The following is a 24,114-nucleotide window of genomic DNA, read 5'->3' on the forward strand; positions in this document are numbered from 1 at the left end:
AAAGGCTGAGGCAGAAAACTTGAAATGCTTCTAAAATGCACCCTAAACTGCTCATTTTCATTTATAAAGAGGTCTAATAAATCAGGAAGAAAAAGATAACCTAATGCAAGTAGGGACAAAGGGTATGAACTGGTGGTTTACAGTTGTTATGGGCTGAATATTTGTGTTCCCTCAAAATGAGTATGTTGAAGCTGTTTGGAGATGGGGACTTGGAGAATTAATTAGGTTTAGGTAATGTCATGTAGGCGGGATCTTCATGATGGGATTAGTGTTCTTATAAGAAGAGGAAGAAAGGCCAGAGCTCTCACTCTCGCTCTCCCCTGTATAAGGACAGAACAAGAAGCCAGTCGTCTGCAAGCCAGGAATTGAGCCCTTAGCAGAGAACCAAATCTGCCAGCATCTTCATCTTGGACTTTCTAACCTCCAGAATTGTGAGAAATAAATTCCTGTTATTTAAACTGCCTAGGCTATGGTATTTAGTTATGGCAGTCTGAGCTAATATAATAGAAAAGTACATACAATAGATGAAAACTGTATAACATCATACGTGATCAAATGCAAAATAAAACAACAGAATTCCATTTCATACTCATTAGCTTGGTAAAGATTATAATATGCCATGGCATGAATGTTCACTGCTAATAGGAGTCTAAATTGGGGCAACTTCTTTGGAGAGAACTTTGCAAGACCTATCAAAATTTTTAATGCACATTTCCTTTAGCCCAACAGCTCTACTTCCAGTAGTTCACCCTATAGAGATACTCAAAATTAGTGCATAAAGTTGTATAAGTTGTGTAGGCAGACTTTTATTGCATGATTTTTTGTAAGAACAAAACTAAAACAATCTGGAAATAACCTAAATGTCCATGAACAGGAGCTTAGTCAAGTAAAACCTAACCAAACAATGGAATACGATTTGTTAATGTAGACATATCTACTAAAGTGGACAGCTCTCCAAAATATATTAATTAGGGAAGAAACTAAAACAAGAAGTAGAATGGTATATAGAGAATAAACCTATTTGCTGATATTTCTCTTAAGCATTAGGTTGAAACATAAACATCTGCTGATACTTGACCATTTTTTTATTTACAAAAATGCAATTTCATGATTCATTATTTCAAATGATTTAAGAGTCAACCTAAAATTTGAGTGATTATTTTTAAATGGCCTCATATGCATAGACTGCTGGGCCCTATGAAAATTTACGGTAAAGTTATTTAAATGATCAGAAAAAGAAAACAAACAAAAATAAACAAGTCATCTTCCACTATGGAAGGCAAAATGCTGCTGTAAGGGAAGGAGTGGGTGGTGAAGTTCACACTGGATGGCTTCAGCCTTCTGTGAAAAAGATGAGAACTGCCACTGAAAGGAGGGCAGACTGGAGGATTACAGAAAGAAAAGGTAATCCGGACTAGCAAGAAAAATCCTTTATCTACTTGAACTGCTGTAACAAAAGCCCTATGGCTGATATTCACAAGATTTATTTCAAGGATTTTTATTTCTCTTTTGCAGATGTGGTCGGTCACTGAGGTATAGAGAGGATGAAACATGGACTTTGAAAATACATGAGAGACAAAATAATGCAAATCCAACAGTGCCGTTGGCTAGAGGAAATGAAATAAAGCATCGCACACACTACCAGTCACCCAGCAGAAGCACGGTAGACCTCCATTTCAACCATTCATTGGGAAAACTTACATCACCAGTCAAAAGTTTTATATGTGTAAGCAGCGGATCCAGCCCTCAAACCGAACTGGCGCTCTCTCCATTTCACTGGAGATTTTAAAGATTTTAAGAGCAGGGTGGAGGTAGGAGTAAGAGACCAGAAATAAAAGAGAAGCTTTTTAAATGGGATTAAAGTACACATACCATGTCATGACCTTTTCCCCAGAGATTATGATAGGTCTTGCCTGGAGTGAGGCTAGGGTCAAGGGATACAGGTGTATTTTGGATAAAATCCTCCAAACCTTCACCTATCCCCTTCCTCATATAAAAACAACTGCTTGATATTATGGTACCTCTCTAAATAGTCACTATGGGGCATGAGCCAGGGAGCAGGAAAAAAGGAAGGCATTTAGAGATGTAGGAGAATCAGGGTAGTCACATCCCTATTTAACTCAGCGTGGGCTGTGTAAAAGAAGAGGTTGTAGCACTAGAGGGGGGATTAAATCCCCCCAAGGATTTGGGGTGTGGAGCTGGATGCTATAACTAACACTTTGGGATTGGTTGTGTGATGTTCGGCAGGGATGTTTGTGTATATGTGTATCATTAGGAAGGTGTGTGTCGGGGGCAGCCTGGCAATCATTCCCGTTCACTGGGTCCTTTAGGAATCAGCTCTCTACACCGGATAAACCGTGGTGGGAATGTATTCAAGGGCCTTGCCAGCTGAAGCCTAGGTAGGCAATGTGGGCCAACTGGACACTCCCTTCCTGGAATTTGAACCTCCAATAAAGTGACCAAGAGACCACAAATGGCACTGGTCCTTTGCCCTAACAGCAGCTCCCCTGACTCCACTGTTTATGGTCAGAGACCATTCCTCTTGCTCTCTGGTGTTGCTTCAATGCCCGCCTGCCTCCTAAACTTGTGCCACTAAGTTCTTCATTGCTTATGTTAGTTTCTGTTGCTTGCAGTAAAGAACCTGAAATCATTTCTAAAAGATCACAAATATAATACGCAGATAAAGTGTGGTATCCGAGACAACGTGAAATAAGTAGATCCAGTTTTGGCACAGGACTTGGAGGAGAGAAAGCAGCCACTGGGATGACCTAAAGGTGGTCTTGGCTTGCTAGAAGCCTCAGGGTCAAGGGAGCCTAGGGCTGGAGGGTTCACAGGAGATAGTAGTTGACCACAGTCAGCATCACCAGAGAACCAAGGTCTCCATGAAACAGGATGGGCTGAATGAGGAGTTCACAGGGACAGACAGGAAGTGATCTTAGAGAAGAGCAGAAGAAGCAACAATCAGAGTGATTGTGGCTGTTTTAATTCATCATAATCTTTTTAAGGGGGATAAAAATATATGACCATAATAGAATGGTCAAATAAATTAGGGCTTAATAACTCAGTGAAATATCATGGTCGTGAACAATATGGTACAATATGGAAATAGTCTTGTAATACGGTATTAAGTGAAAAGTGCCAAATACAAACTTGTAACTATGTCATGATTATAATGATGTAAAATTCTGTAGGCGTATGAACAAAACCTGGAAGGGGACGGGGCAAAATGAAAACATACGATCTGTTACTGAAGCTAGACCCAGGGTAAGTTTTCTTGTAATTTAAAAAAGTTCAGTCATGGTTGTAATGTCGCTTGCTCAATAAATAAAAATAAATAAATTAAATGGAGAAAGATTCAGAGCAGACTGTGGGAGGTGCGAGGCATGGAGTAAACCAAGAGTTGGTGGCAGTCCTTGTCACAGAAAGCCCAGGAATTCCTCATCACCACCAGTAAATCCATAACTAAGAACAGCTCTAAATGTTTTCAATGTATTTGGTTTCGGTCCTAATGTAAAATCATGTAAGACTCCACTGGTTTCTAATTTTCTTTCTACAAAATTAAACCCACCATCTGTTCTTCATAGAGAACGAGTCACATGTAAAATTTGAAATTCTAAAGTCTCATTCTAAGGAGACTGGAAAAAATAGGTTTGGTTTTAGCCACATAGCCAATTCAACACCCTAAAGCTAACATTACAAAAATACACCTTGGAGTTTGAGCCCAGAGAGCAAAGTTTTGGATAGCTGAGAGCAAATGAAAGCAAGAACATCTAGCTGGCAGTTCAGTTAGGACATATGTTACCTAGGACCCTGTGAGGGAGTACGGGGAGGTGATGCATCTGGAAAAAGAACTCAAACTGGCTCTAAATTAAGGACCACCATGATGACTTTCTCGGAGACGCAAATTTAACCTTACATGTCAATGACCTCTCTTGACTCTGACACAACACACTGCAAAGGTCCCAGATCTTGCCTCTCAGCATTAATGTCAATGCCAGCATCTGCAAAATGGATGTAAGAACCTCACAAAAAAGAATGGAGCAAAGCCCTCCCAGCCGTGATCATTGCATCAGAATCCCCTACACAGTAATTTATATATAAATGAGTTCTACAAATGCATTTTAGGAACAGCTGACAGGCTGCATTTGCACATAACCATAACAAAGGAGGAATGAGTGGAGGCCAAAGGAGAGATAAGGGAATGTGGAAAGAGAAAGACCAAGTCTTAGCTAAAAGCATGAGCCATAGAGAGGAAAAAACCATTGACATGCAGCCATCCAAAAGCTAAGCAGGTGGAAATCTGGTTGCCCTGCAAATCCCCCCTCTGTGTGCAGGATTCTCAGGCTCTCTCTCAATACCTGTGTCCTCCCAGTTGATGAATCCTTATAGTAAATGACCTCAGATATGTCACACTCTACCATATTAATCCCCATATATGGTACTGAATATATACTCTGACCCAAACACTGGAAAACAACACAGACATACATATACCCTTGTCCTCCTATCCCTAGTCCTCTGTTGTTTCTCCATGTGAGACCCAGGGTGCCTGCAACACAATCAACCTCACATCTACTTGAAACATCCAGATTCCTGACTCCTACATCACACCTAGTGAATAAGAACCTCTGAGGTAGGGCCCAGGAATAAGCATTTTAAACAAGCTTCTCCAGTGATTTGAATGCATCCTCAGGTTTGAGAATGCTAGCCTCTGGATATCTCTAGGTGGGGCCCAGAATGAAAAGCGCTCGACTGAGCTACCCTCCAGGCTTTGGACTTCCAGCGTATGCTGCTACTTCCTTAACACCATTATGCTCTAGCCACATTATTTTATTGTCCTCGAATTCCTTGCTTTTTTTGACCTACCCCTCCCTGCTTGCCATTCAAGTTGAGGCCAAATCAGAGTTTATTATGAGACAGGAAAACATGCACAGAATGATACATGCCTAACATGGGATAGACACTAAGCAGACTCCATTCGAAATGGACTTTTATAGCAGCAACCAGGAACTGTAGAAAGATGAAAGGAGAGGGAGGGAAAGACTCATGGGAAATCCTGGACTGGGCCCTGCGTTCCAGTCCTGAGTCTGCTGTTACTCACTTCGTGATTTGGGGCAAGTAGGTCTGTGGCTCTGGACTTCAGTTTCCATATCAGTAACACGAGCCGGTTGGGCTTGATGAGGACCAGGGTCCCTTCCAGTGCTAACAGGCTCTGATTTTTCCTGGAAGAGTGCTTACATTCCTTGCCACGTACTGATTCCCTTCTAGAACCACAACAGAGAGAGGCAATCCCACAGGTTGTGCCCAAGGTTGCCCATTGCCAGCAAAGACAGGCTTTAAAACACAGAAGATCTCCCCTAAATACAGTGCAAAGAAGGCCCAGATGTGTGGCCACGATATTCAAAGGCAGCGCCCGGCCAAAATGATGAAATGAGGTAAATATTTGGATGTGATCTGCATAATCGGAAACACTCCCACTTCTGAAATTGACCTGATTCTTTCATCACCAGCCACATGGAAACCTTCCTCAGTTATAACTAGCAAATAACGCAGAGCATGTGCCTGGGTACCGAGTCTGCCCTGTGTTGCTGCACAGTTACTCAGGAAACAGAAGCAGATGTCTCTGTGTGCAATGCCTGGGTGTGTGTGTTCTTTTGTTCGGTGGCTAGTACATTTGGCCTCACACTCTCAACAGCAATTGCCTATCTGCAACCCAAGCCAACCAGGACAGTCAAAATAATGAGTAATTCACACAATAAAGAGTGCCAGCTTCTGGACCCAGAGGTTCACTTGGGGAACGGCAACCTTCCAGCAGAGAATTCTGCCTGGTAATTTGGCCACCTGCCTCTGGGTCAACATCTAGCAGTCCCCAGGAAGCAGCTGGAACCAGCAGGCTCCTGAAAGACAGGCAATTCAACAGCCTGTCCCTGAAATAGGTCAGCATCAGGCACACAGTAGGTCTTCTATAAACATGTTGCTGAGTGAATGAGGCTGCACTTGAGATGGGAGCCTACCGAGATTTCCTGCTTCGATCTTTTCTTTGCCCACTCAGGCCTCCCCATGCTACCAAAACTATTTTTTTTTTTTGAAATCTAGCCCTACTGTATTACTCACTTGCTTACCAATATCTCTTGAGTTCTCGCTCTCCAAAAGATGAGATCCAAACTCATTCTTTGCCATAGCATTCTAAGCCTTTTGTAATCTGGCCTCACCCTTTTCTGGCTTCAACTCTACCAGTGCCCACCCGCGATGCACACACCATGCGTGACGGAGGACGTGTCCTTTCTCCCTTCCTACCTGCTCTCTGCTGCTCTCTTAGCGCCAGTGTTCTCTCCCTTCTCCCCTTCCCCTCTGTCTATGAACTTCTAACTCAGCTCCTAAGGTCTTTCCTGTCCAGCTAAGATGGTCTCTCCCAAGCTCCCAGGCCATCATCCACGTCCCTCTCCACAGCACCTACCACCTGGCGCTATAATTATCTATGTACACAAACATCTCCCCAACAACACTGTGAGCTCCCCAAGGCAGGGATTATGCCTTATTTATCTTTGTGTTCCATCTAATCTTACTAACAGAACCTCATACAGAGTCTGTCACCTGGCAGGCCCTCAGGAAATATTTGATGGATGGATGAATAGCACATGGATGAATGAATGACAAATGTACCAACTGCTTGGTTTCCTGCCCATTTGCTCTGTGAAATGTCAAAAACCTCCTTTCTCTATAGCAGTACATGTCACGGCTATTCAGTCACTTGGCTGGTGATCTCTGATGCTTCTACTGTCATCCTTGCTCCATGTACCCAAAGGACTAGAAGCTGACAATGAAAATGACAGTTCTGTCTTTTCAAAGTAATGCACTCATGCCCTATCTCCCGCTTGCTGAAACTTTCTCTCTCCTCGACGCCAGAACAGCACCCTGTCATGATTTGCCACCTAAACTCCTTGGTACCGTTTCCTCTTCTATTTCATTCTTCTGTCTGCTGACTTCCCCTCTTTCATCTGTTCCTCAAATGTTATGGTTCCATTCAAGGCCTTCCAAATTTATCCAAAACTTTTTACAGGGTAATACTGTAGCATTGGCAATAATCTTCTTGTTGGTGCCTCCCTCACTCATAGGTAGCCCTAAACTTCTCCCAAGCACCAGATTTACATTCTCAGTAGTTGACTAGACACATCCACCAAGATGATGCATGGGATTTTCATACATAATACATCACCTAACCAGGACCTGAATAGCTGGTTCCATCCTCGGAACACTCAATTTTCTGGTTCATTGAGATGTGGTCCTATCTTCTACTCTCTTCCTCCAACTGGACACAAAATTCTGCCAGTTTTACTTCAGAGATATCTCTGGACTCTGTCCCCTTTTCTCCATTCTCATGGCCCATGGTTAGATCAAGACCTTAGCTCCATCTGCTCTTACCTGGTCTCTATCCATTGAATCCTTCTTTCTCCCACTTCCAGAATTACATTCTTAAAAATCTCATTATCCAATTCTGTGTTTATTGACTTCTTTGAGCTCCTCTGTGTCTCCAGGACTAAATCCAGTCCCCCAGCCTGGCTCACTAAGCCCTCCACTCTTCGGCTTCTACGTAGCCCTGCAGCTTCCCCTGTCAGCATTTTCCTATTCTTAACTTCTCTCTCAACCACACCAAGACTTTACAGCACCCTGCGCCTCTGACAATCCATGTCACTGGCCCTGAAAACTCTCCCTCATCCCCAACTTACTTCACCTGGTAAATTCCTGCTCATCCTTCAAGACTCACTGAACGTTATAGAGCAGCGGTCCCCAACATTTTGGCACTAGGGACCAATGCTCAAATGAGAATCTAATGCCTGATGATCTGAGGTGGAGCTGAGGTGATGATGCTAGTGCTGGGGAGCAGCTGCAAATACAGATGAAGGTTCACTCACTGGCCCACTGCTTACCTCCTGCCGTGCAGGCCAGTTCCTAACAGGCCACACGGACCAGTATAAGTCTGTGGCCTAGGGGTTGGGAACCCCTGTTATAGAGTACCTAACTCCCCAGACAAGGACAGTTGCTCTGTCCTTTAGGCGTCCACAGCATTTTGAGCACACTTCACTATATTCTGTTATAATTTCTGTTTTTACGTGTGTCATATCCCAAGTTGTGAAACAAAACCAGGTATAAATTCCTTATGCTAATTTTAAATAAGAGTAAGTACAAATTAGAAACTAAAAAAAAAAATTCAAATTAACAATAGTGATTTCATGTGATGGGTGGTTAATGGCACTAAATAGACATTGTTGGGTGTGACCCTAGGAGGTATGTAAGTGTTTGAAGTTTCACTCATTGACTAGATTCTTTTGAATCTGAGCACAATAAACCATAATTTGAGTTGTTATTGTTTCCTATTGAAAAAGGAATGTGTTTTAAACCACTAATCCATTATACTGAAGGGCCAATCTTCAAGGCTGAAAAAAATTTAAATGCTTCTTAATGAAAAAACTTCACTACTATTTACAACTGTACTAACAAACTAGTGTAAGCTGGACTACAAAAAACGGAACCTGGCAAAACAGCTGAATGTGGACATGGTTTTGACCTCTACAGCACAGGGACTCAGGTACCCTGCATGGTATCTCAATATCTCCACCCTTTTATGGATTCAAAAATTTTTAAATCTTTTCTCTCTAAAATTCAGTTAATAAACGATCTCAGATCATCTAGAATAGACTTATGTTAATATTCTTAGATTATCATCAAAATAAAAATTCTAAATTAAAAAAAAAATCTAAGTTACAGACAACCAAGAATATACTCAAGATTCCAGGGACCTATGGGTCCTCAGCTTACAAAACACTGTTTTAATTAAAAAAAAAAAAATTCCAGATGAGGCTCAGAGCCAGGATTTGCCCCTAGGTTGGGCTGATTCTGAAGGTGACTCTTTGCCCCACGGTGCTTAATTCTTTAGAATACTGGGTACTGAAGGGCTTTGCAGACCATAAGTCAGTTTAGAGTTTGGTCATTATTATTAGATATGTAAAAAATTGTTTAGAAAAGTAACTGGAATATTTTAGGAAATGCCGTCTCATGCACAATACAATGCCTCTTTAAGGAGATATTAATTCTATCGGTTCTCCCCATACATTTAAAAGATTACAACTCAAACCTGATATTATTTGGCTGAGGAGGTAAAGATATTATTTATATGCTTCGTGGGAGCAGGTCACAGCGATAGTAAGTAGAAAACCTAGGTCTCTCCAACAAGGGAAAAGGTGCTGATGATCAGGGGCCCAGGTACAAATGCGATAGAAAAACTGCTTACTCAGAAGTACCCTTGAGCTGCCATCCCAGGATGAGGTGCCACAATCTGAGCTGCAAACAAATTTTTCAACTGTATCATTTCCAAAGGCCATTTAAATTCTCTCCTTTTTGAGATCCTTTCAATCAAATCCAATGACTTATAAAATCTATTTCTCCATGTTTAAATAGCACATCTTTGATTCTTGGAGAAAGAGGGGCAATTAATGTATACTAAGCCCCTACTAAGTGCCAGGTACTTCACTAACTTACTTGACCTAATCTTCAAAGCTGCCCCCCCCCCTTTATCAATCAGACCTTAATCCAAATGTCACCTCCTCAAAGAGACATGCCTGGCCACACCATTTAAAGCAGCAAATGCACATGGGCACATACGTACACACATACACACACACCGTCACTGTGCCCTGTTCCATTTTCCTCATAGCAGTTATTACAGGCTGAAATGCTTATTTGCTTACTTGTTTATAGTCTGTTCCTCCCACCTGGAATAAGAATGCCACACTATATGAGAGGATCTTGTGTCTCTTATTCACCTCTGGTCCCAGCCCCTATAACGGAGCCTGGCTCAATGGATATTCCCTACCAGATATAACCAAGAAGCTGATATTATCTGCCTAAGGTTAGGCTGCTAGGAAGTGATAATAGTCAGAATTCAAACTCAGATCCACCTGCTCCAGGAGCCGAGATGACCACAACCTAGCCTTCTCTCACCAGAGTTGTTAGAAGTGCACCAAGGGAGATCAAACATCTCAGAAGAAACCTGCGGCATCTTCCCAAACTATCAATTTCCTCAACAGCTTAAAAAAAGAAAGTCGTGTATATATAAATTTTGTCTCAATGTTAAGTTCAAAACCTGTTTAAAAATTAAAAGATATAAAATTAAAGTTGTATTTGGAGACAGAATGTCACATTGCTATGAATGTTTAAAGAAAATAGTAGACCTCAAGGAAATTGTGAACCTTCAGCTGGCTACTGTGGGCTACCCCAAAGGCTGGATGTGTACATGACTGTGTATGTGTGCGTGTGCGTGTGCGTGTGTGCGCGCGCTCGCGCGCGCTCATACTCTTACTGATAGGACATTTGGGGGAAGATATTTGGGAAGCCCCGAACTACACTGGCCACTACGTAAAAGTGTTGGGGTTGAAGTGATTTAGCAGAGAGAAAAGTACCCAAGGGACAACCACCCTAAACAATGATCTTCAAGGTCACGAAAGGTATTTCCACAGAGAGAAAAGTCAACAGACCTCAGCTCAAGGGATTTGGGGGAGAAGGCAAAAAGCACAGACATTATTAAAAACCGACTCTGTTTCCAGGGGTGGTTGCAAAGTCTCCTTCCCAGAGTAGTTCAAAATAGAACAGATTTGTCTTTCTGGGGTGGTATAGGTGTGGTCTTGCCTGAAAGAGAAAATCTCTGGAAATTACTTCCATCTCAAGGTCTCTGTGGTCTAGACCACCAGCGGCAGCCAGACTGGGAGCTCTCCCAGCTGTTTCTGAGATGATAAAAAAAAAAAAAAATGCCCCTCTTAACTGCTTAATCTGAAGCTTCTGCCCCAGACAGTCACAGAAGAGGGTGCCTGTCCCACAGAGGTGAGCTACTCCTGCCTCCTAAGTTAACAGGAACACCTACCTGCCCGTGTGGATGCGGGTCATGTGTACAGCAGAGAAGGGGCCCCTCTCTGCAGCACTCACAGGCTTCCCCAAACATTTAAAGTCTCCCTGGCTCTGAACCAAGAATCCCTCTCAGAGCCAACAGCTTACAGCCATTAAAGACCCTGTGCAAATGCAAACACTCTTTCCATTAGACTAGGAAGAAACGAGAACCACGTCTTGGGACCAGGCTAGCAGTTGTTGAAACTAGACTAGGGGCTGAAGTCCCCGAAGAGGAAATATCACTGTATTAAAAACCACAACTATGTCCAGTGCTCACAGTCAATTACATGGGAGACCAAAGGTGCCGCTGGAAGCGCCGCGAGGGAAAGCAGAGCCCGCCACTCTCGGGGCGGTGCTGGTTTGGGGAAACCAACGGCACCTCTGGATTTTCGAGCTGCTTGAGGCTTGAGAGCTGGTGTGTTTACTGGTGAGAAGACTACATTAGTACCTGCGTAAAGTCCTTTAATCCATGCCACGAGCCTGCGAGATCAGCATCATCCTCATTTACCCAAAAGAGAGGCAGTAATTGGTTAGAATCCCAGATGCTGACTGGGCCACACTTATTGGTGAGCAGATGTACCACTTTGAAAGCCTCCATCCTTCTCGCCCTTGCTTCTACTCCATGGAGCCCACCACCTCTTCCTTTACAGCCACTTGAGAGTGTTGGCCACTGCTCTGGGCTTAAGTAAGACAGAGGCTCCATTTAGGCCTCAAGTCCAAGCTGTATAATACATGTGAGCTTTGTCGGAACCCTGCACGGAGAGTCACGAGGCACTGACCCAGATAAAGTGTTTTCCGGCACTTTATTCACAACTTAAATCTTTATGCTGTGAATTGGATGTAACAGAAATGCTTAAAAATGAGCACAACCACCATCACGTGGGTATTGGCCCTATGAGCTTCCCGTGAGACGGCAGCCTGGGGCACGGGAGAAGCCACCGCGCCCGCAGCACAGCACACACGCCAACGTGGCATCTCGCTCTGCTGCTGCCGGTGGCCGCGAACGCAGCTGCACTCTTGATTTTGTGCTCCCCACGCCGACATCTTATTTCAATTCTCTACTTTATTGATTGTAACAATGGATTATGATGACAGTGCCTATAAATTTTATCAAAATATACTTCGTAGCTATTAAAAACTTTATTAATTACATTCTTACAGAAAAAAATGATTTTGTTATTGCAAATATAAAACTCTTGAACACAACACTATGTTTCCTTCAGAACAATGGCTTTGATTACTTAATGTTTAGCATATGACCTCTCAGGAACATAACTAAGCACTCTAAGGAGACACACTACACTTTGTTTCCCATCTGTTACTGTCACGGGGTCTCTCTCCCTTGGGGATGCCACAGGCAGGATTCAGGCATTTCAGGGTCTCTGGCCAGTGACGTGACAAGCTCACCAGAACACAGCGCTGATATCATACACGATGTGCTCTAAGTCACGCAGCCAGTGCAAGGCAGGGCCGGGACACAGCCTAGGATTACTCTCGCTCTATCCACCACCCCTGCCCCCAGTCAGCCTGACATCCCAGGCTGGAGAGGCTAGAGACCAGCCTGTCTGAGACAACAGGGACTCAGCAAGCAACGGGCCAATGTGAGGAGTGACGAGGTTTCTGGCTGAAAGAACAGCCACAGGAATGAAAGAGATGCACGCTGAGCCCAGGAGTGGGGAGGGAGTTCTGAAAAATGCCCTCAGTCGCCCCAGCAGGAGTTGCCTCTGAAATTACCTAGCGAAGGAGAGAACTCGTTCTGCTGCTGCGGCTTCTAGAACAATGGCTCTCAACTGGGGGCAATTTTGCCCACCAGGGGGCATTAGATAATGCCAGCAGACATTTTTGCTGGTCACAACTGAGGGTGTGGGGGATGCTACTGGTATCTAGTGGGTAGAGGCCAGCGATACTGCTAACATGCTACAATGCGAGATATCGTCGTCCCTGGCCCTTTTCACCCCACACACAGTTATCTGGCCCCAAATGTCAATAGAGCTGATGATGAGAACTCTCCTCTAGAGTAAGCGAGGAGTTTCCTTAACATTCCACAGCCTTTTTCTCTGCAAAGCCCCATTACTGGTACATGCAGAACAAAGAATTCAGCCCTCAGTCCCCAGAGGAAGAAAAGGGCACAAAATTAGAGGGAGCAATAGTCCAAAAAGAAATGGTCCAAAGGGAATAGGAATGTGGGAGTGTATATGTGGACCCCAGGCTGCACTCCTGGCCTGGAACATAGAGCCTGAGTAGGTCACCTCAGTTCATGGCTGGTGGATGTTGATATGGGCTATTTTTAAACAAAGTCACTAATAAAATGGCACATCAGGGGATTCCCAGGAAATCTATTAATAGGGAAACTTCTTATGCCACCACCAAGGTTAAATTGGGAAGACACTCGGACTGGAGTTGTTCAACTGGAATGGAAAGAAGTGCTGCTCTGATTCATTACATGGTTGAGGCAGGGCCCTTGGAATGATTGGCCGGGATCCCAATCCATTTCAGGGGACGGTGCTATGCCCTTACATGCGTGGCTGAAAGAATTAACTCTGCCTAGAGCTGACACATCTCAGTTGCTCCTCTTGGGTTCCAGGGACACCTGGCCAGATAGAAGAGAGAGGCTATGCAAGGTTAACAAGCTCCTTATCCTGGACTTGAGCATCCTTCTGACCTATACTGCCCTCCAGGCCCAAAGCTACATTTGTGACTCCACACCATCTGTGATTTACATCCCTCCAACCACCTGGGCAAAGTGAAACAATTATTTAGCGGGGGGGGGGGAGGAGAGAGGGAGAGTGGTGATGGGTTACCCCCAAATGCCCTCCCAGCCTAACATGCAAGAATCTCAGTGTTCTGGATATAGGTCCATGGGAGACTGACCTCAAAGAAAGAGGACAGAGAAACCCACCGTGAGGAGCTAGGTGAAGGAGGCAGCATTTGGGTAGCTCAGCCTTCCTGTGCCAACCTTGGGCATGCTTTGTTGGCCTTTCCTGTCCCTGCTTTGATCTCTTTTCCCTCACCACATCCTCCAGCTCCTGTCACACACACATACATTCCTCCAGATGCCCTCACCTTCGTGACATCAACCCCCTCGACCTCCGCACCTCAGCCTCCCAAAAGTGCTTAACACACGTAAGGCCATACCTCCAAGCTCCTCCCCACCCGCCATTTCCAGTGAGGCTATGTAGGGGACACACAGGCAACAGGTGTGCAGCAAGACTTCAAGGCAGATAAACACAGTCCTGCAGCCCTTGGTTCCTGAGAAGACCAGGGGCCAGCTCACACAGCCCATGGTGCATCCAGCTCATCTGTGCTGTATTAACCTTCAGAACTGTCTGGGGACCCTTTTTTCTTCCAAGAAGCACACACTATGCTTTCCAGTGGCGTGGTCAATGAGAACACCACCAACCAACAGAAGGGGGCTCTGGTCTCTGTCTGAACTTGGAGAAGAAAAATGAAAGGGAGTGCTTTGGAACATCTGAGCCAAAAAGCACATTAAAGAATGACAAGTTCTAGAAATAGGAGATTCTTTTTAGTACTGGAAAGCCACATGAAGCAGCAGAAATCAGCCGTGGAAGACTGAACAGCTCAAACCACTGAAAAAAAGGATGCCGCTCCCAAGGAAGGCAGGTTCCCCTGAGTCTGGCAGGAAGATGCCTGCCCCAGCCCCTGAAACCGCACTTCATGTTCTTCACTCTCTTACTTGTCATTCTGAGTTCTACCCATAATCCAGGGAGCACCGTTACGCTCCAGGGGCTGTGTGCATGTTGTACATGCCTCACTTCCGATTCCCAGAAAATTCCCAGCAACACAGGCAGCCCGGGGGCAGGCATCAGTGCACCCATTCTATAAATGAGGAAGTAGAAGCTTGGAGAATAACAATCTCAGTTAGGTGGACAAGCTACGTTTCAACTCATGTCCGCGTCAAGGTTTTCTGGACTTTTCAAGAGAAGCAACTTGTCTTTATCCATCCCCTGCACCGAATGCAAGGCCAAGAAAATGGGAGCTACCAAATGAATGTGTGGAGAGTTGAACTGAGCCCTCCTAAGTTCATGCGGGAACACTAGTCTCGATTTCCCTGACATGCACAGTGGTCTTGACAGCTCCCTTGGAACCAACTCCTCTGTTACGCCATCCTTATTCTTCTTCCTGCTTCTCTGACAGCTGCCGCTCCTCACTGTCCTTCCTCCAAAATCACCCATTAGTATAAGATGTTTTCTCTTTTCTGTATTCCTGTTCATCCATACTCACAGCTTGTCTAAAATGAGTCAGACGATATGATTACCTGGAAAAATGGTTACTTGGAATTTCTGCCACTTCCTTGACAGCCACATTTCTGAAACTCGTCTCAGTACCTTCTTACCTCATCCCCTCAAGATCACCTCCTCCTTTGTGACACTTGGGGTCTGGTGGTTGTGCTGCCTCTCCCCCAATATCCAAGGCTATAAAATGGAGATATTATTTTTCTCTGAGTCTTCTTTGCACTTCAAACCTGGTCAGTTAGCAAGTCTTCTGGATTCTTCTAATCATCTCTCCCATCTGACCCTTCCTTTCAATTTGATTATAACTCCCCTAATTTTAATCCCAAATTTATATGAAAAATCCCACCTACTTCAGCTTGGGCTTTGAAAGAAGGCAGTCCCAAGTTCAAATGCTGGTTCTGTCATTATAAGCTCTGTGGCTCTGGATGGGCGGTTCAACATGGATAAGCCTTAGTTTTTCCTCCTGGGTTAAGTGCACTCACTTTGTAGGGTTGTTGAGTAAGATAGAAATCATATGTGTACAATATCTAGCACCTAGAAGATGGTGAATAATTGGCAGCTATTATTATTGTTGCTATTATTATTATTATTACCAGCCGATTTCCCTGCCACCAGATTCTCCCCACCCCATTCACCCCACAGACACTCCAGTTGACAAGATAAATGTCCTCTCTACCTACCTCCATCAATTGGATAATTCCCAATTCTGCCTTCCCAAGCTACTCCGGATCCTAGCAAGAGGTTGTCCTTAACTGAACTCAATATCTCAGTTGTCTTTTTATCTTTTGGAGTGGAAAACTATATCTGCACATACATACCTAAAAGTTTTAACATTTCTTAGCATCTCCCATGGACTGAGTGCCATTAGATATTCACAAACATTGCTTTTCCACCTTCTACAGTGATGAATGCAACACCTTGCACATAAAAGTAGTCAATAAATCTTTGCTAATGGAAGAAAACGGTCCTCAGCAAGAGCGTGGAGGGTACTTCCCAAGCTGTGGAAGACACAGACCCAGTCCCACCCTGTCCTGGGCTCCTGTGTGCCAGGCTGTTTCATTCTTCTTCCTGCTCCTATGGGAGCCACCAGCTCTCCCCAAGCAGCTTCTCCAGTTGGGCTTCCGGGAGTAACAGCCACAAGGAGATAACTACCTATGGTTTTCATGGCTCTACACTGAAGTAAGTCTTATGATCAAATGGTGCAAGTGTGAAGCCCTGAAGTGGATGCCACTGAAGACCAGGAACTGCTGGTTGCCAGAAGGCACAAGTTTGCACGTATTCTGCGGCACCGAAAAGCGGGTGCAGCCTTGCACTGGTGGGATCTAAATGGGCTTGTGGGGGCCTCTCGCAACAGGGCCTACATTCAGGGTCGAGCCTTGGTTTCAGTGAGAAAATGAGTGACAATCAGGAACTGGACCCAGCAGGGCAACAGGCCACCAGATGGGGTCATAGGGAAACTACCTTTACCCTTTGATGGGTACCAGAGGGGCTAAATTCATCCCCTGGGCCCAGAGTGTCGAAGTAGCAGACTAATTCCAGAGCCTTCCACACTGCCCTTAGCATCAAGGCCTGGGTGGGTTGTGCTTCTCGGTGACAGGTCACCTCTACTGCTGGTAGCTGGCTGGGGCTAAGCCAGGGGAGGTAACTTCTACTCGACAGCATGAAAAGCAATCTCAGTTAGTGGAAAAGGGATTTGGGTATCATGTTTTATTATCTATTAAAAGGGAAAAAGAAATAGGACACAGGCTTAATACATCTGTCATATGTCTTTCATGAAGTACCTTAGGAATACTTTCATGTTCTTAACAAGCCCAGCAGTCCTGTCCTTCCTTTAGGTAACTGTGGTTCTGCAGCACTGGCCTAGAACCACTGTGTGTGTGTGTGGCGGGGTGGGGGGGTGTCTAGAAATCCTGGCGGTTACGAGTCATTAAGAGTTGTACCAACTGTACCTAGATGTTTATTTCACTGTGTCAAACCACCATGTTATGTGTGTTAATATGGTGATCTCCTTCTGTTTTAGTGCTTGTCACTATTATTCACAAAAATCTGCATGAGGCATGCCACGAGCTGCTAACCCAATTGGCAACTTATGCCAGCTGGTGACAGGCTGGTTTGAAGCAGAATGGCCCTTTCTGACTGAGGATACCCCTCCACTACAGAAGATATGGAGCAGGGAACCCAAGTGAAGATTGTGCTAATACTCAGATTCCCAACACTAGCCCAGCTCCTGACCAAAAGCAGGGACAGCGTCAAGTCCCCCAAGAGCCCCGTCCACTGCACCGGAAGTCATTTGTGTTCCTGTGCAGCCAGCGGTCTGCAGCCAGTTTTGGCTGGGGAGGTTCCACTGCTCATTCCTCTCCTAAACCTCCCTAGTGTACAGACAAGTCTCCATTTTGTTCAAACTTTAAAAACAGAAACGTATGAAGAAAAAGACTCCCACGAAGGATGGAAAACTAATTTAACAAGCAATTACAGCTGTGCTGAGCACTGTTGGGGGCATCAGGGCACCTGAGAAGAACAGCTGTAATGGACAAGAGTATGAAATCAAAATAATCAACACTGATTTGAGGGATCACCACATCCAAGGAAGCATGCTGGGAACTGTACGCTACTGAATTAAGTCTATGACATAGTTTCCATCCTCAAGGGTTTATAACCCATCCACAAGAATATCACTGAAATACCTGAAAAAGGGCTCCCAAGACAGTATACAAAAAAAAGTGGCTTTTAATATTCAGAAAGCACAAAGAAGACAACGTTAAATGAGTGGCATTGCCCTATCACTGAGTATTTGAGCAAAAATGTAGAGGAGGAAAAGAGTGACATGACCTGGAGACCCAGGAGTAAACTCGTTCATTCTATCTAACTCTTACACAGAAGGAGAAAAGAAGATGTAATTGAGAAGGTGGGCTAGGGCAGATGTAGAAAAGCCAAGGAGCTGGGTCTTTATTCTAGGTGCTCTTAGCAACCGCTAAGGGCTGGGGCAAGTAGGATAGCAACCAAGTGTAGAGTGAGGACTCAGGCCCAGAGTGAGCTTCAATTTCTGTCCCACACCTGTCAGTGGTTAGGAGGCTTGGCCACGTTCCTAACCATTCCCAAGTCTGCCTCCTCACAGGTAAAAGAGGGATAATGATAGTGTCTACTGATTCATGATGCTGTTGTCAGGTCGAAATGGGATAAGAGACCATGTGGCTGGCACACAGCAAGCACTCGATGGATGTTTGCAGCCAGCAACAAGAGTACGATCATATTAGAAATAGGATTCGGAGTGATGCATAGACAGGAGAGTGAGACTGGAAAGTGGGTGGCTCGCTGGAGGGCTATCACAATAACCCAGAAACAAGGTAGCAGAGGCAAAGGCAAGAACAGCCACAGTGAGATGCATCAGGAAGGAAAGGTGGACCAGAGTAGATTATTGACTGGATAACGCAGCTTGACGCCACTGAGATCCCTCCCCTGAGGAATCAGAAGAGATAGCAGTGCCTGGAATAAAAACAGGAGAGTCTGAAGACTCAGACAATTTGGTGGATGCAGGAGGAAGTTCTGCTTACAGATGCTATTGCCAGACCTGGACCCACAGCAAACGTCAGGCCAGTGCCGTGGATCTGGGGAAAGAATCCCACAGAAAAGAAGGTGTACAGAGAAGTGCTAAGAGACAAAGACGGCAACACTGGGGAAATGCTCCCGTTTACAGAGTGAGAGAAGGTGAAGAAGTTAGTTAAGGAAACAGAAAGAGCAGAAAAGAGAGGGTGGCCAACAGTCAGGTGATTCAGGGATAGAATGAGAGGTGCCACTTAGAAGGGCACTTCTGACGTCAGAAAGGGCAACTTTAGCGAAGCAGGCAGGGCAGCCGTGAAGGAGAGAGTGAGTCTTGGTGAAGGCGGTGATAGGAGTCTAGTCTGGATTAGGGAAGCCGATGGCACTGACAGCTGGGGAGTCTCTACACAGAAACGATTCTTCCCTATAGGACCCAATGCATCCCGAAATTCACAAAAGATAAAGTGAGCAAGGAGTTCATTTCCTGTGGCACTGCTCCAGGAACACAGCTTCCTCCTGACTATTCTGGGACAGTGTCTGTCACCCATTTCAGCCTCTTGTCAGGGAGCCTGCAGGACAGCCATCGGTGTCGGCGGGCCTTCGGCTGCTTTCCCTCCTGTTTTGTTTAGCAGAAAACAAGGGTTGCGTGGGAAGGGGTGTGGGGAGAGAAAGGGTATCCTGCAAGGGTATCTATAGGCAGACATCAGGAATGACACCTGGGTAACTTGGGCACTGCATAGTGCTGATGCCTAAGGCCAATGGCTCCCAGCCCCACTGCACTTGAGAATCACCTGCGATGCTGATAGTTACCAACACCGGGACCCACTGCCGGCCACACTGATCCAACTGGTCTGGGAGGAGGCCCAGCGGCAATTGTCTTCCTTCCTTCCTTCCTTCCTTCCTTCCTTCCTTCCTTCCTTCCTTCCTTCCTTCCTTCCTTCTTTCCTTCTTTCCTTCTTTCTTCTTTCCTTCCTTCCTCCCTCCCTCCTTCCCTCCCTCCCTTCCTCTTTTTTTAACTTCCTAGGCAATTCTAGCTGCTCCCAAGGTCAAGAACCACTTCCCAAGGGGTTCTCTCTAATGAACACATTGGGCACACGTTCCACCAACGAACTTTTTAAATCAGCGGTTTGAGAAGTGCCAGTTAAGACAATCTATCTTAGCAAATAAAAACAGATTCAGCTTGCAAGCCAGCCCCATCTGATTGGGACTGACAGCTACAGAGATATGAGAGGGGTATCGAGCCCACAAACAGACTCAGTTTAAAAGCCCACAGTGATCCTTTCAGCTTGGTCATGCAGACATTCTGGGCCCAGCTTCTCTAACCCCACCACAGCCCCCACAAAATAGACTCAAACAATTTGAGCATCAGAGACCAGGTCTCTGACCTGGATGTGCGTGCATCCGCAACTTCTAGGGCAGCGGTTCCCAGGGTGCGCTCCCAGACCAGCGGTGTCAGCACCACCTAAAATGCAAATTCTCAGGCCCCACCCAAGATCTGAATCAGGAACTCTGGGGTGAGGCCCAGCACCTGTGTTTCAACATACCCTCCAGGGGATGCTGACACACCCTACAGTCAGAACCAGTACTCTAGGGAACATTCCTAGGCTCACCAGGACCCACTGCAATAGAATCTCTGGTAGTAAAGCCCAGGAACCTGTACTTTTAAAGCCCCTCAAATGGCACCGATGCACATTTGGGCTGGTGTCCCACTGACTGCGTACTGCTTTCTGCGTGATGTTCAATTCTCTCGGCGGCATCCCTGCAAATAATCAAACTGCTCACAGAGACCTGCTTGGTCTCCTGGGAACGTGCTCAGCAACACCTTTCAGCAGCTCTCTTAACCTCATTTTCCTCTCACAAGATTGGGCTGTTCTTGCGACAGTGAAAGAGCATCTAGCTTAGGGTTTGGCCATGTCTTGGGCCCTCAAAAGATGATTTTTGTTGAAAAAAAAAAGAAAAAAGGAATGAAGAGAAGAGAAAGCAACTATAAGACAAAATGAATAACTTTACTGCTCATGTGGAGCTTCGTTCTGACTATGATCAAGCAAAATGACTCATATGATGACCCACATGGAGCACAGATAAACGCTCCGTGGGCAGTCACTCTGACGGCCTCCTGAAGGAGTGTACATGTCCTCACGCACAGCCTGCTCCTGTAAATGTACACTTTGGCATTTGCCTGTCAAAAATCATGCTAAAATAATGATTTTAAATGTTACAGCAGCAAGTTCAAGTCAATTCTTGGCTGGAGGCTTCTGCTTAGAGGAAACCAAAGACACCAGAACATTCATTTTCCTCGCCCTGTCATGTGTGGAAAATTTAATTTACCTAGTTAGTGGCATGGGCCATGGAAGATAGGCAGGCAGAACAGCAAAGTCCTGTATCTGTGGACCCAAACCCGTTCAATCTTCCTATTCACCTTGGGTTTTTCATGCCAGTACCTACGGCTTCCTCCAGCCTTCAGGGTAAAGTGTGAGTTCCCCACCTCCCCTTCAAGCCCTCCAGATCTGTCCCTCCCACCTCTCCAGTCCATTCTTTGCTCTCCTCAGAAGAAACCTCTGTCGATGTGGCCCCCTAAGAACCTGGAACACACACCTCTCCTCGTGCTGCTCCCCCACCTCATCCAGGCCTCCTTCCGCCTTCAGGACTTGTTCTCATTCTTTGAAGCCTCAGCCGCCATAATCTTCCCTGTCAGTCTCAGCCCCGAGGGCTCCCTTCCTCCTCTGCCCACCTACACCCTTCTGCCTCCAGTCTCTACCTTGTTCTGAAGTTATTTCCATTCATACTCTCCCCACCCCCCTTCTAACTTATGACAGCACTTGACACACATGAGCGGGATGGCCGTGCAATCCATCATTACACTGGATCACTTTTGAGAGTGAAAGGAGGTGCTATTAATAATTACACCAGGATAACAGGCAGAAACAAGGATTGTCCCAGATGAAGCCAGATGTCTGGTGACCTTAAAATTAGTCTTATCTTATGTTTCCTTATATCCCTCTCAGCACCTGGGCCTTATAAACATGAGTTGATAAAGTGAAGTGCTGGGAACTAAACTAGCTCTCGATAGAGGCTTAGGAAGATTAATCTGGCCATGCTGTGTATGGGAGACTGAGACCAGAGCTAGAATAATAACAGCTCACAGTTATGAATAGAAATGAATAAGTGACATGCTGCTTTTATTTCTTTCTCTATAGAAATGCAAATGCAGCCCAAGGGCTGATGTAAGGTTGAAACAAGCCTTGCATGAGAAATGTGGTTTGCATAGTTTAATACAATTTAATATCTACTCATGGCCAGCTAAGCATCTGTCTCTAATTCCACAGCCACGGTCCTTTCAAAGTCACTGCCTCTGGATGTAAGTTTCTCAGACAGAATGGGCCTGTGTGCAACGTCTAGAAAGTAACAGCATTTGGCCACCAAGTTCCCCTCGATCCCCACCAAGCAGCCTTTCCTGTTTTGTTTTTAGCTCCAGGGGAAGGACAATGGACAAGTCAATCAGTGCAGATTACCCTGCACGGGGAAGAGAGACACCTGACAGCCAAACCCTTCATGAGTCGACAGGGACAAAGGCACGGGGTAATCGGGGTGCATGGAGAATGCAATTCTCCTCAACCTTTGGGGTTGCCTCATTGTTTTTGCTCTGTTTTCCAGAAAGTCTTTAGAGGAGGGGAGAGGGCTTGGAGGAAGGCAGGGCTTTGCCTATTAGCAGATATTTCAATGCGATCACCACCCTCCCCCCGCTCAATGTCAGGGATCAGCCCTTGCAAAGGAGAAGCCATCAAACAAGGCATGACCAGGGGCTCCAGGCTTTTCTGCCCTGCTGCACATTCGACCTGCCTTCCGCTGCTGAAAAGGCTGTTTTCCACTGAGCATGCCCCATGTATGGAAAGAATTCCACCTCTAGTTTGTTCTCATTCGTATCCACCCCCGATGAACTAAAATTGCATGGAGCAGAGGCCAAGACGGCTTTCCTAGTACAACTAATTTCTGCCAGTTCTACACATAAGGGCTGATATCAATGATGACTAGTTAAGGAATCTTGAGAAGTGGGATTATTTATTTATTCCTTACTCTTCACTGAGCAATATAAAGGCTTTCACTTGAACTATAATTCATCACATGAAATGCCTTGCAATAACTGGGATCCGCATTTTACAGATTATAATGTCCTAGGTTTTGCTGTAGGTTCTGGGGATAGAGACTTGAGCACCCTAAGGACAAAGCGAATGTCACTGAAGTTAAATGATTTGCCCAGGATGACTTGAAGTCCTGCTTAGGAGATCAAGAACCTAATACCTGTGGAGAACCTGCCAACCCCGTGACTTTCCCAGGGCGGCCTACCTGTTGCTTCCCCCAAGCCTAAGCTCAGAGTCGCTTGAACAACCACTTCGAAGTTGAGTAGTTTGCCCCAATCGCATAAGAGCATTATATAATTAAGGGTCCATCACTTGAGAACTGGAGAGAGCTGGAATGGGGTGTCGGGAAACATATGCTGCTCTCTGATGAAAATGGGTCACACAAGTTGAAGTCACTTAACCTTGGGCAGAACCAACAGTGCAGCCCCAGCCCCCAACGCCTCCCTGACACACAGAGGTCGTCTCACCCATGTGCCTCTGTGTCTTTGTACTTCCTATTCCCTCATTCCTGAGTCTCCCTCTGGATAATTCTTACTTGGCTTTTAAGACTCAGCTTAGGGAACTGCTCTTTGAGCCTCAATTTCATCACCTATAAAATGGGGATAATCATAGCTTCTACCTCACATGGTTGTTTTTAGGATTAAAAAATAGATAATGTGTAGAGAGGACAGTGCCAAGCATGTAGAAAGTGCTCAATAAATGTTAATTGTCACCATCAGCATCATCACTCTCCTCCGTGACCCCAAACTCAATGTCCAGAATGGTCGTCGCATCTGTCCAAATGCACCCTAAATGTTTATCCCCCATTAGGCTCCGAGCTCCTCCAGGGAGGGGCTGGTACGTCTCCATCACATCCTTGGTGCTCCATATGTCACCACACAAAGTTCTCAATAAACCTCCTGCATTGTTTGATGATTAACTCCAGACTGAACTCTAAGCCCTCCTTCCGTGGGTCTGCATATCTACGTACTGTGCCTTACCTGCGACAGGTGCCTTCCCTGTGACAGGTGCAGGAAGAAAATAAAGAGAACGGATGAGACGTCCTCAATGCTACTCGGAAATTTTCTCAGATTCTACATAATTCATTTGCACGTTACCATTTTATGACTTTGATTTTTCTCTAGCACTTTCTACAGAGGCTGATTTTTTTTTCCCCTAAAAACTCTAAGGACGACAACTTCAAGGCAAGGGTTTCAATACAAAGTGGAAAATTAAAGCAGATCCATGTGGCCTCAGCAACAGGAAAC

General features: G+C 45.3%; 1 protein-coding gene across 3 annotated transcripts in view; it reads right to left on the minus strand.

Annotated features, from left to right (window-relative positions):
* THSD4 (thrombospondin type 1 domain containing 4) overlaps window positions 1-24,114 on the minus strand; it is a 536,848-nt gene that overhangs the window by 460,726 nt on the left and 52,008 nt on the right. The window lies entirely within an intron of this gene.

Source organism: Rousettus aegyptiacus, unplaced genomic scaffold, assembly GCF_014176215.1.
Source record: "Rousettus aegyptiacus isolate mRouAeg1 unplaced genomic scaffold, mRouAeg1.p scaffold_m13_p_3, whole genome shotgun sequence".
Classification (NCBI taxonomy): domain Eukaryota; kingdom Metazoa; phylum Chordata; class Mammalia; order Chiroptera; family Pteropodidae; genus Rousettus; species Rousettus aegyptiacus.